At 44.0% G+C, this 12072-nt stretch overlaps 1 protein-coding gene across 1 annotated transcript in view; it reads right to left on the minus strand.

The window, feature by feature from the left end:
* FBN2 (fibrillin 2) overlaps window positions 1-12072 on the minus strand; it is a 384738-nt gene that overhangs the window by 352340 nt on the left and 20326 nt on the right. The window lies entirely within an intron of this gene.

Raw genomic sequence — 12072 nt, forward strand, 5'->3', positions numbered from 1 at the left:
AACATGTATAACAACAATCTGTGAATTACTTTTACGACACAGCATTTCACAGTGGATGGCACAGTGTATAGGAGCGCAAGACATTTTATGCTTTTGTTACACTGCTCACAAATATGCATTGCAAGATGGCATACAGTATTTTGAAGATTTTGCTATGCAGAATAATCTAATCATTATTTCTATAATCTAACCATTATTTGTCAGGCAATTCCAAATTATTTAAATTGATAAGTGCACAATGAGAACTGAGTGGTAATGGAGATACTGTAGGAGAAACTGGAAGTCTGTTGAATTTGAAATGCTACATAGAGCTATATCACAGTGCAAAACCCCTTAGTTTTGCAGTACCACCATTGTACAGGTATGCTATCCATTGCTTTCAATAAGGAGCTGTTGGCTTATCCTGTAGATAAAGGTAAATTTATTGCAGATGTTTATATTTGCAATTAACTGAAATTGTATAAACTTTTCTCAATTAAGCTTATCAGAGATATTTTTTGAACAAAAAAAAAACCTTATCTCTATTCTCTACCTAATGTTTAGCACTGGTGCACTACAATATGATCTGCTCCATCTGCTGGTGAAGATAAAGGAAGCACTACTAGTAAACATAACAATAATAATAATAATAATAACAATAATAATTTTATGTATACACTACAGCGCTTTCTCCAAAAGGACTTATGTAAGCTAACTTTAAAAATGAAATTTTAAACTGCTGAAATGCATCTATTGAGAGTAAAATAAGCAGAATATATATAATTTACATAAATACTTTAATAAAGGAATATTCCAAACAGAGGGGTAGATGTATGAATGGTCATTATGGCGGAGGGGGGGGGGGGTTTGCAGTATCAGCGCTGTTGTGTGCTGAAACCGCTTCTCCCCATGTATGAATGCGGGGAAGCATGCTCAGTGACAGAGGCACTATGCTTCCCTGTCATTATCAGCACTGCTATCTACAAGATGGCACGCCAATGTGCAATGTATGAATGGTCACTTGCACCTGCAGCTATCAATTTCAACAGCTGCAGGTGTCGTTGCCCCATCTCCACAGCAGGGACAGCACCAGAGGTTAAAGTGAGCTGGAACGGGGCGGAAGTACTTTCTGCCAGTTCCATTTGGTGACGGAACGCAGTTCCGCCTCCTCCGGCTCACCTAACCTAAGGAAATGCCAGGTGCCCACTGAGACTGTGTTAGCAGCGGGCGCCGGCTCTTTCCCCCTAAGCGCTGCCGGAAGCCGGAGCTCACTCCTGAGCTCTGGCTTCCGGCTCAGGCAGTGTGTGCGGCTGTGCGCTATGGGAGAGATGTCATGACGTCTCTCCCATAGCTGTGAGGAGCGGGCGCCAGACGGAGGCTTCGGTCTGGAAGCAGGAGCAAGGCAGGTGAGTATTGTGGTTTTTTTTTAAATCTTTTGTGTGTGTAAGCAGCGCTACTAGAGGGGAGAACTGAGGGCATAACTACTGGGGGCATATCTACAGAGGGCATAACTACAGGGGGCACATCTACTGGGGACATAACTACGGGGGCATTACTACATGGGGCACATCTACTGGGGGCATTACCACTATGGGCACCCCAACTGGGGGCATAACTACTTGGGGCAAACCTACTGGGGGCATATCTACAGCAGGCATAACTACAGGGGGCACATGTACTTGGCACATAACTATAGGGGCATTACTACTGGGGGCACACCAACAGGGGGCATATCTACAGTGGGCATGTCTACAGTGGGCATAACTACAAGGGGAATAACTACGGGGGCATTACTACTGGGGGCAATACTAATGAGAACATTGCATAGGGGGCACTTAATAAGGGGCATCACTCCTGGGGACATAAGGGACACTACTACTGGGGGCACTGAATAAAGGGCACCAATACTATGGGCTCTACATAAGGGGTACTACTACTGTGGGCACTACCACTACAGTGGGTATTGCATAAGGGGTACTACTGCTGTGGGCATTATGGGGGGAAATCAAATGTTTGAAAAGTCGGTTGGGTGTCTATTTTTTCCTGTCTATTAGATAGGAAAAAACAGACACCCAACTGACTTTTCTAACATTTGATTTCCCCCCTATGTGTATTAGGGGTGCTATTACTCTGGGCTTTGTGTATAAGGGGCACTAATGTGTGTCATAACATGAATAAGGGACACGACTATGTGGTGTAATGTGAATAAGATTGTGCTACTGTGCAGCGTAATTTGAATTGGGGATACTATTGGATGACCATGCCCCCTTTTTGCGGCGCGCGCCGTCCCTTTGTTTCACAAGCATGGGGGGAAGGTGAGTTCCACCACTTCTCTAGGATCACTTTAATCACTGGACAGCACTGTCCTTGGCTGTGGTGGATGCTGGTTCCGGGCACATGCCCAGTGTAGCTGGCTGGGGGAGAGACACAGTGCATCAGCACTAGGCGGATGCGTTGTGTGCTCTAGCGGGGATCACCAGAGGTGGGTGTTTTCATTCTCCCACTCCAGCAGACAATACATCTTGTCGGTGTAGCTTCCTGCTTTGCCTCAGTAATGAGGCGAAGCAGGAAGTGCTATGGTAGCCTGATCTGCCAACTTGAATGCAGGCACATGATTTTGACCAGCCAGTCTGGTTGCCAGAATGTCCCAGTTGATGGCAGCAGCCAATCACATCCTTGACATAGGTACTGTATATAAGGTGAATTTGGGAAGCCAGAAGCTGCAACTACAACATCTATCACAGTTAGTCTGTGTGCTAGTTCTCTGCGTTCCCCTGCGTCCTCGCTGAGCCAGTCTTGTGGAGCCATATAAATTTACAATAATAATAATAATAATAATAATAATAATAATAATAATAAATTAATAATAATAATAATAATAATAATAATAATAATAAGGAAAACGCTATTTATCCATTCACAGCTCCTTATAAATGATCCCCAAAAAAGACACATTACACAGCATGAGAGATGCATTTAGATAGGTAGTAAAATTTTGGCCAATTTGTCTGCAGTGTCACACTAGGTCACAGAATCAGCAATGTTTGGAGTTGTCATCTTTGAAAAATGACTACTAAATTGACACTGGTAAGAGCAGTGTCACTATAGTTAGTACATATACATTAACATCTTAGTTTCAGTTGTCCTATAGAGACATAAAAGGTAAAATAAAGAATTAAGTTATTGCTGTAGAAGGTCTGGAATACATCAGGCTGGGGTGAACCTGTAAATATTGTCAACGATGGCCTGGGACAGCCCTTATATACCTGATGTGGAATGTTCCAAGTTGACATTAGCTAAACAAGCACTTATGATTTCAACTTGGCATTTATACTTTGAGGACTCAAGGGTAGATTAACTAAAGCTTTTAAAACAGAGAAGTGGTGATGTTGCCCATAGCAACCAATCAAATTCTGTCTATCATTTTCAAGAATGTAATCGAGAAATGATAAATGGAATCTCATTAGTTGCTATGGGCAACACCTGCCTTTTAATTCTTAGAATCTTTAGTAAATCTACCCCTCATTGACAAAATTAGAATATATGCTGTTTTAATTAAAATGAGGTATTACCAAGATATATCACTGTTGAAAGAAATATTTGTTAACATTTCAAAAGCAGTAAAACATGTAATCATTGTTGTATATGTAGCTTTGTGTATATCTACAGTGGCGGATTCAGGGGGGAAAGCACATGCCCCCCCCCTTACCCCCCAGATCATTTTTGGGCATTTCTTCCTTTTTTTTTTCCTTCTTTTAATATTCCTTTATTCATCAGAGCATATCATGGCATTTCACATGGTAATACAAATATAAAGTGTATTAAGTACATGAATACTTTGAGGGAAGCAACAATTCGCATTTTTTTTTTTTTTTAATTGTAAGTGCTGCCGGCATTGCCGATCTCTGAGGAGGCAGAGCAGAGTAGGCTGCTGTACTCAGCACAGCCACTGCTTGCTCGCATAAGTGCGACTCTGCCCCTCAGCATGCCTGTCAGCATTCAGCAGCGTTTGCTCGCTTCCCCCTTCTCCAACACTAGCTGCAGCCAACAGTCTGATGTGATGCAGGAGGGAGGACTGCAAGACCTTGGAGGAGCTGCTCTATGCTGGCTCCGAGCAGCTCACAGTAGTACCGGCTGCAAACTGTAGGTACCACCGTGATTAGGTAAAAACCGGCATGACGTCTGCGGAGCTGCCTAAGTGGCATAGGCGGGCAAGCTGTCACTAGGTTAGTGGTGGTGGTGGGGGGTCTGTTCTGTCACCGGGTCCGTGTGGGGGTGTCTCTGCAAGATGTCACAGCGTGGGGGATTTGAGCACCCTGTGTATGTCCTCCTGTCATCCCGTGTGTATACACCACTGTCACCCGTTGTATATATACGCCACTCTCAGCCTATATATGCCCCTCTATCATACCATGCAAATGCACCACTTTCACCTTGGCAATCTCCTTCATTAGTGGTGTATCTAGAAATTTTTCTCCCCCACGCCAAAAAAATTATCTGGCGCCCCCCCCCCCCCCCCCCCCATAATTGGCACTAGTAAAGAGATGAATCTGTGGGGCATGGCCTTGCTGAAATGGGCGTGGCTTTGCATAAAGGGGCGTGGTTTTTCAGGAAAAGACTACCTTATACCCCAGTTTTGCATCTTGCACGCCCCAGACGTTGTCCACCGCAGGAAAAAATAATAATCCTGATTCATGCCCCTTGCATTATTTGTAATTTTTCCTCTGTATAGTAATGCCCAGTATACATTATGCCACATACTGCAATGGCCCTTAGACATTATGCCACACACAATAATGCCCATGACACAATATGCATAACACCATAATGTCCTCGACACATTATGCCACACACCATAATGCCTGTGACACATTATGACAGGCATCGCAATGCCCGTTATTCATTATGCTACACACTGCAATGCCCCTGATACATTATAGCACATACAATGCCTGCGACACATTATGACACACACCGCAATGTCCGTGATACATTATGCCACACACTGCAGTGTCCGTTAAACATTATGCCACACACTGCAATGACACTGAGACATTATACCACATACCACAATGCCCGTGATATAGTATACTACACACTGTAATGCCTGTGACACATACCGCAATGCCCGTTATACCCTATGCCACACACCGCAATGCCCGTTACACATTATGCCACACACTGCAATGCCCCTGAGACATTATACCACATACCACAATGCCCGTGATATAGTATACCACACACACCGTAATGCCTGTGACACATACCGTAATGCCTGTTATACCCTATGCCACACACTGCAATGCCCCTGAGACATTATACCACATGCCACAATGCCCGTGATATAGTATACCACACACCGTAATGCCTGTGACACATTATGACACACACCGCAGTGTCCGTGATACATTATGCCACACACCGCAATGCTCATTACACATTAAGTCCTACAGTAAGGCTTCTAATTACTTTTAAATTACCTGCTCGTTGCCAGAGGTTTCATGCTCTTGGTGCCATGCACGGTGCCAGGGGTTTTCATGCTCAGGGTGTCATGCTCATTGCCAGGGGTTTCATGCGGTAGGTGTTATGCTTGTTGCCAGAGGTATCATGTGCTGGGTTTCAAGCTTCTTGCCAGGTGGTTATATTCATTGCCAGTGGTTTCATGCAGTGGGTGTCATGCTCGTTGCTAGGGGGTAATGCTTGTTGCCAGGGATTTCATGAACTGGGTGTTGTGCTTGTAACCAGGGGGTAATGCTTGTTGCTAGGGCTGTGCTCCCAGTGCCACATATGCCCCCAGTGCCAGATATTCCCCCACAGTGCAAGGTACACATATGCCCCCAGTGCCAAATATGCCCCCCCAGTGCCAAATATGCTCCCCCAGGGCCAAATATGCTGCCCCCCAAGTGCCAAATATGCTCCCCCAGTGCCAGATATGCCCCCCAAGTGCCAAATATGTTCCCCCAGTGCCAAATATGCCCCCCAGTGCCAAATATGCTCCCCCAGTGCCAAACATGCCCCCCCAATTGCCATATATGTTCCCCCAGTGCCAAATATGCTCCCCCAAGTGCCAAATATGTTCCTCCAGTGCCAAATATGCCCCCCCAGTGCCAGGTACCCCCCCCCCCCCAGGCTCCCCCGCTGCTGTGCTGTTTTGGGAAGGAGGGACACGGAGGGCACAGCACGCGCCTCTCCTGTGTGTCCCTCCTGCGTCTCTGGCGGCAGCGGCGTATCTGTCAAATGAAGTGCCCGTTCGTGAGCCAATCAGAGCTCACGAATGGGCACTTCATTAAACAAACACGCCGCTGCCGCCGGAGACCCAGGAGGGACACACAGGAGAGGCGCGCGCTGTGCCCTCCATGTCCCTCCTTCCCAAAACAATCAGTGGCGGCGGCTAGAGCGCCCCGCAGCCCTACGTGCCTCCAAGCGATTGCAGGGGCTGCGGGGCCCTAGTTACGCCACTGTCCTTTATCACTCTGTGTGTGCCCCTCTGTCACCCCGTGTATTTCCCTATTTTACACCGTGTCTATGTTCCTCTGTCCCCGTGTGTGTGCCCCTCTGTCACCCCGTGTATTTTCCTATGTTACACTGCGTCTATGTTCCTCTGTCCCCGTGTGTATATCCCTCTGTCACACCGTGTATATGCACCACTGTCTCCCTGTTTAGACCCCTCTGTGACCGTGTGTCTGTCTCTCTGTAACCCAGTGTGTATCCCCCTCTGTCTACACTTGTATATGTGCCTTGGTATCCCTGTGTATGCCACTGTCACCCTGTCTATGCCCCTCTGTCACCCCTTGTAAATCCACCTCGGTGACCCTGTCACCCAGTGTACAGTGCATTCGGAAAGTATTTACAGTGCTTCACTTTTTCCACATTTTGTTATGTTACACCCTTATTCCAAAATGGAATAAATTCATTTTTCCCTCAAAATTCTACACACAATACCCCATAATGACAAAGTGAAAAAAATTTTTTTTTAGAATTTTGCAAATTTATTAAAAATAAAAAACTAAGAAATCACATATACATAAGTATTCACAGCCTTTTTGCTCAATACTTTGTTGACAGATATTACAGCCTCAAGTGTTTTTGAATATGATGCCACAAGCTTGGCACACCTATCTTTCGTCAGTTTCGCCCATTCCTCTTTGCAACACCTCTCAAGCGCCATCAGGTTGGAAGGGAAGCGTCAGTGCACAGCCATTTTCAGATCTCTCCAGAGATGTTCAATCGGATTCAAGTCTGGGCTCTGGCTGGGCCACTCAAGGACATTCACAGAGTAGTCCTGAAGCCACTCCTTTGATATCTTGGCTGTGTGCTTAGGGTCGTTGTCCTGCTGAAAGATAAACCGTCGCCCCAGTTTGAGGTCAAGAGCTCTCTGGAGCAGGTTTTCATACAGGATGTCTCTGTACATTGCTGCATTCATCTTTCCCACTATCCTGACTAGTCTCCCAGTTCCTGCTGCTGAAAAACATCCCCACAGCATGATGCTGCCACCACCATGCTTCACTGTAGGGATGGTATTGGCCTGGTCATGAGCGGTACCTGGTTTCCCCCAAAGATGATGTCTGGCATTCATGCCAAAGAGTTCAATCTTTGTCTCATGAGACCAGATGGTCTGAGAGTCCTTCAGGTGCATTTTGGCAAACTCCAGCCGGGCTGCCATTTGCTTTTTACTAAGAAGTGGCTTCCGTCTGGCCATTCTACCATACTGATTGGTGGATTGCTGCAGAGATGGTTGTCCTTATGGAAGGTTCTCCCCTCCACAGAGGAATGTTGTAGCTCTGACAGAGTGACCATTGGGTTCTTGGTCACCTCCCTGACTAGGGCCCTTCTCCCCCTATTGCTCAGTTTAGACGGCCGGCCAGCTCTAGGAAGAGTCCTGGTGGTTCTGAACTCCCTCCATTTACGAATGATGGAGGCCACTGTGCTCATTGGGACCTTCAAAGCAGCAGATATTTTTCTGTACTCTTCCCCAGATTTGTGCCTTCGAGACAATCCTGTCTCAGAGGTCTACAGACAATTCTTCTGACTTCATGCTTGGTTTGTGCTCAGACATGTACTGTCAAGTGTAGGACCTTATTAAGACAGGTGTATGCCTTTCCAAATCATGTCCAGTAGGAACATCTCAAGGATGATCAGTGGAAACAGTATGCACATGAGCTCAATTTTGAGCTTCATGGCAAAGGCTTTGAATACTTATGTAAATGTGATTCCTTAGTTTTTTATTTTTAATAAATTAGCAAAAATCTCAAAAAAGCTTTTTTTCACGTCATTATGGGGTATTGTGTGTTGAATTTTGAGGGGAAAAAATAATTTATTACATTTTGGAATAAGGCTGTAACATTCAAAATGTGGAAAAAGTGAAGCACTGTGAACACTTTCTGAATGCACTGTATATGTGTCTCTGACACCCTGTGTATACATGCTAGCTCGGGGACGGCAGAAACTTCCCGTGGAGCAGAAGGACACCCTGTGTACACCCCTATGTCACCCTATGTCACCCCGTTTATGATTGCCACTGTCATTATGCATATGCCTCTCTGTCACCCTTTATATGCCCCTCTGTCACCCCCTCTTTATGCGCCACTTTAATCGTGTGTATGCCCCTCTGTCACCCTGTGTATGCCGCTCTGTCGCCCCATGTATATGTGCCACTGCCACCCTGTGTATGTCCCTCGGTCACCCCATGTGTATGTGAAACTGTCACCTTGCATGATGAAAAAGAGAGGTGTGTGCTCATGGGAAACACACCCCTTATAATGAGACCATGCCTCTTTACTTACACCGCGAATGCCTACAGCATACATGCCAGGAGGAGGCAGCCAGGATGGCAAAGTGGGGGGCGTGGCTGCAGTATGAGGGGGCGTGACATGGGACAGTGATGCCGAGATCACCAGCATTGCGAGTGATGGGGCACGAAGACGCGATTCAGTGCGAATTGTGTCATCGGACCTCCAGCCGGGCAGCGTCAACTCCGGGTAACTGTAGGGAACTTGGGTAGGGGGTGTCAAGTCAGGAGACTTGCCCACTCTTCTGGGAGGCCAGGAGCCTACAGTGCACGCAAATATACCTTGCTGCTAACCTCCCCACTTCTCCAATCATGGCATCCCCCCCATCAGTTTCTTTTGGATCGTTCCCTGAATACTTTATGTACACTGTCATATTATAACAAAGGATATCATAGACATTTAACAGTGCCACTATTATACTCAGGAATTGCAAATTACAGAAGATTTGCTTCCCTTGTGGAGTTCGTGTTATTGCAAATATCTAAAGATCCATCTACAGTACTGCACATATTGTATTCAAGGCTTTTTCATATTTATTTGTTCATATGATCAAGGGACATTTTTATAAGGGGCATATTTATAGAAGAAAAATGTGCCCAGACCCCAAAAATTAAGAATCATCATTGCAGTTTATTGCGGAAATAAGGATTTTTTTTTCCAGGGAATGTATTAATCTAAATTGCCGGGACACGTACTCCAATATGCAAAATGATTAGCAAGAAATAAAGTGATCACTTTACTTGTGGTTTCGGACACATGCGGGGCTAGCCAGGTAACATGTGAAAAGCTCATGTAGGTTTATTGAATTTGTGCACACCCAAATGCCTTGTAAGTCCACATGCTGTAACTATTTAGTAACTGTTTCTGTTAGTGGCTATTTGACAGCAAATATTTCACATTTGTTTTATAACATAGCTGAGCATATTTATCATATGTAATAAATGTTTGACACATATATTTTCAACTTTAAAATGTACATTTTCACATATAGTATATTTAGCAAAAAGGCTCCAATAAGAGCTGGTTCGGGTCCTAAGCAAGTACTGCCATTGGCTGGCACATGCAACAGTAGGGCCAACAGAGAGGGATCTGGAAGAGCCCTTTCTGAAAGAAGTTAGTATACTGTACACATACACCATCTTTGCATACAGTAGCAGCCTTCATAAGAAGCTATGGAGGCTGCTTTGTGATTGGGAATAGAGGAGTCACGACAGATATCAGAGATAATCTGCTGCATTCCCTACATGTTAAATCCAGGAGATCCTTAATATTTGCAGATGCCCCCCAAAAATAGTGTTTTGGTGGGGAATATCTTGAAAATGTGAATTGATAAATAGGCCCTTTAAACATATGTAGGTTTCACATAGTAATGATAAAGTCCACTTGGCAGGGCCTAGATTATAGGATTCCTAAATGAGTAGAAAGACAATGAGAGGTAGTGGGGGGGAAAAAATCTGTGCAAGCAGCAGAGGACACAACAATCTGTCATAGTTTAGTCAAGTGTGGCTCCCATATAATTAACAAGTACCATCATTTTTGCTAAATGTGGCTGTGAGTTTAACACAGATTTGACATACACAAAGACTGTAAAGTTATACCAATAAATACAGTAATATTGAAAGTATTTTATATACTGCCAAGCTATATATTGCCTTTAAAAGTGATTATATCCTTGCCAATACTAATTGTTGTTCTATCTTTTGAAAATATGGGTTTTCTGAAATAATGTCTGAATGATGTAAAATACTGAGTTACTTACTACGCATCTACTGTTAAGGTCTCCAAAATAAAGTCTAAGGCACAGAAAGTATACCCAGATGGACAGACCTGTTGGAATTGGATTCAATACAATATTTGACTTTCACACAAATCTGTTATGATATGACATACAATACGTAGATTTTATTGTAAGTTAATGGAGTGGCTCAGTACACGTTTAACCAAGACAATAGGAGATCAGAAGTGAAATTAGCTAGAATTCCAATTTTATTTCCCAGTAATGAATGCTAATACACCATGGGAGTTATTTATGAACTGGAAACATTTTAGGCTCACAGTGAGGGCAAGGATCATCTACTATGTAATACATTGGTATAAGTAAATCTGCACACAGAGAAATAGGTATTTAGTGTTGAGTGTACCTATTACAGGACATAGAGAAGGACCACGGCTTGAGGGATGCATAGCTCATTTTTCTGGTGTTAAAGAAGGGCTCACGTCAATAAGGGACTATGTACTATGTAAGTAAGGGACTAATGTACTCCAAAATGTGGTGACTCTTTCTATCTTTATATACCCTTTATATCTCAGGTGCAACTCTTAATTTCCTAATGCACATGCACCTGGTGCAAATTTTCAACATGTTGACAAGTACTGTAAATGTATAGTTTAATGGGTCAAAATGGGAAAAAAAACAATTCTTTATTTACTTTTATTGGTAGGAAATGAGAAGTGGGTCAGAGCATTAATTGCTGAGAGCACCTGATATTGAACAAGTTTTGGGGCATAGTTATTGATATGTCCAATCAATGTAATTAAGGCGATGAACCAAAAATGATAGCATCCTGAAACTTGAATTCATATTATTACCTTTAACATTCATTTCATGGACCTATATCTGAATGCAAAGCATCTGTGCTAATGTATTTCAATAAGTATAATGGAGTTAGTATTATTGGCATGTGTGCATAGGCACTAATAGTGGCCTATTCATGAAGCAGTAAAAAGAGTGGGGAAGTGAACCAGTGGAGAAGTTGCTCATGGCAACCAATCAGTGTTGAGGTAACATTTATAAAGTGCTTCTATAAAATGATATGTAGCAGCTGATTGGTTGCCATGGGTAACTTCTCCACTGGCTGACTTCTCCACACTTTTCACTGCGTCATGCATAGACCCCATTTAAAGGGTTTACATTTTTTGTGCAGTTTATAAAAGGGCAATTTGCATCTCCATTTGTCCCCTGTACACGGAACTGTACATTCCACTCCACAGACATGTTGACAGAAGTAAGATGTGCATACATTTATTAGAACAATCTACTGAATATTATGGGGATGATTTATCACCATCCACATTTGAGGATGCGGATGTGCTGTGATTATAATTGGCCCAATCTGCAGTGTGATAATTGATTACATTGCACAAATGTATCAGTTATCGCATACAGAGACAGAACTTGCAAGGAAGCTCTGTCCCTGCAATGCCACTCTGCAGCCATATCGGGGTATTTTACATGAAAAATACCCTGATTATGTGCTGCGCATGAGCCGCTGCCCGACATCACCGATGTGACCACCGACACTCC

This window comes from Pseudophryne corroboree, chromosome 1, assembly GCF_028390025.1.
Source record: "Pseudophryne corroboree isolate aPseCor3 chromosome 1, aPseCor3.hap2, whole genome shotgun sequence".
Taxonomy (NCBI): Eukaryota; Metazoa; Chordata; class Amphibia; order Anura; family Myobatrachidae; genus Pseudophryne; species Pseudophryne corroboree.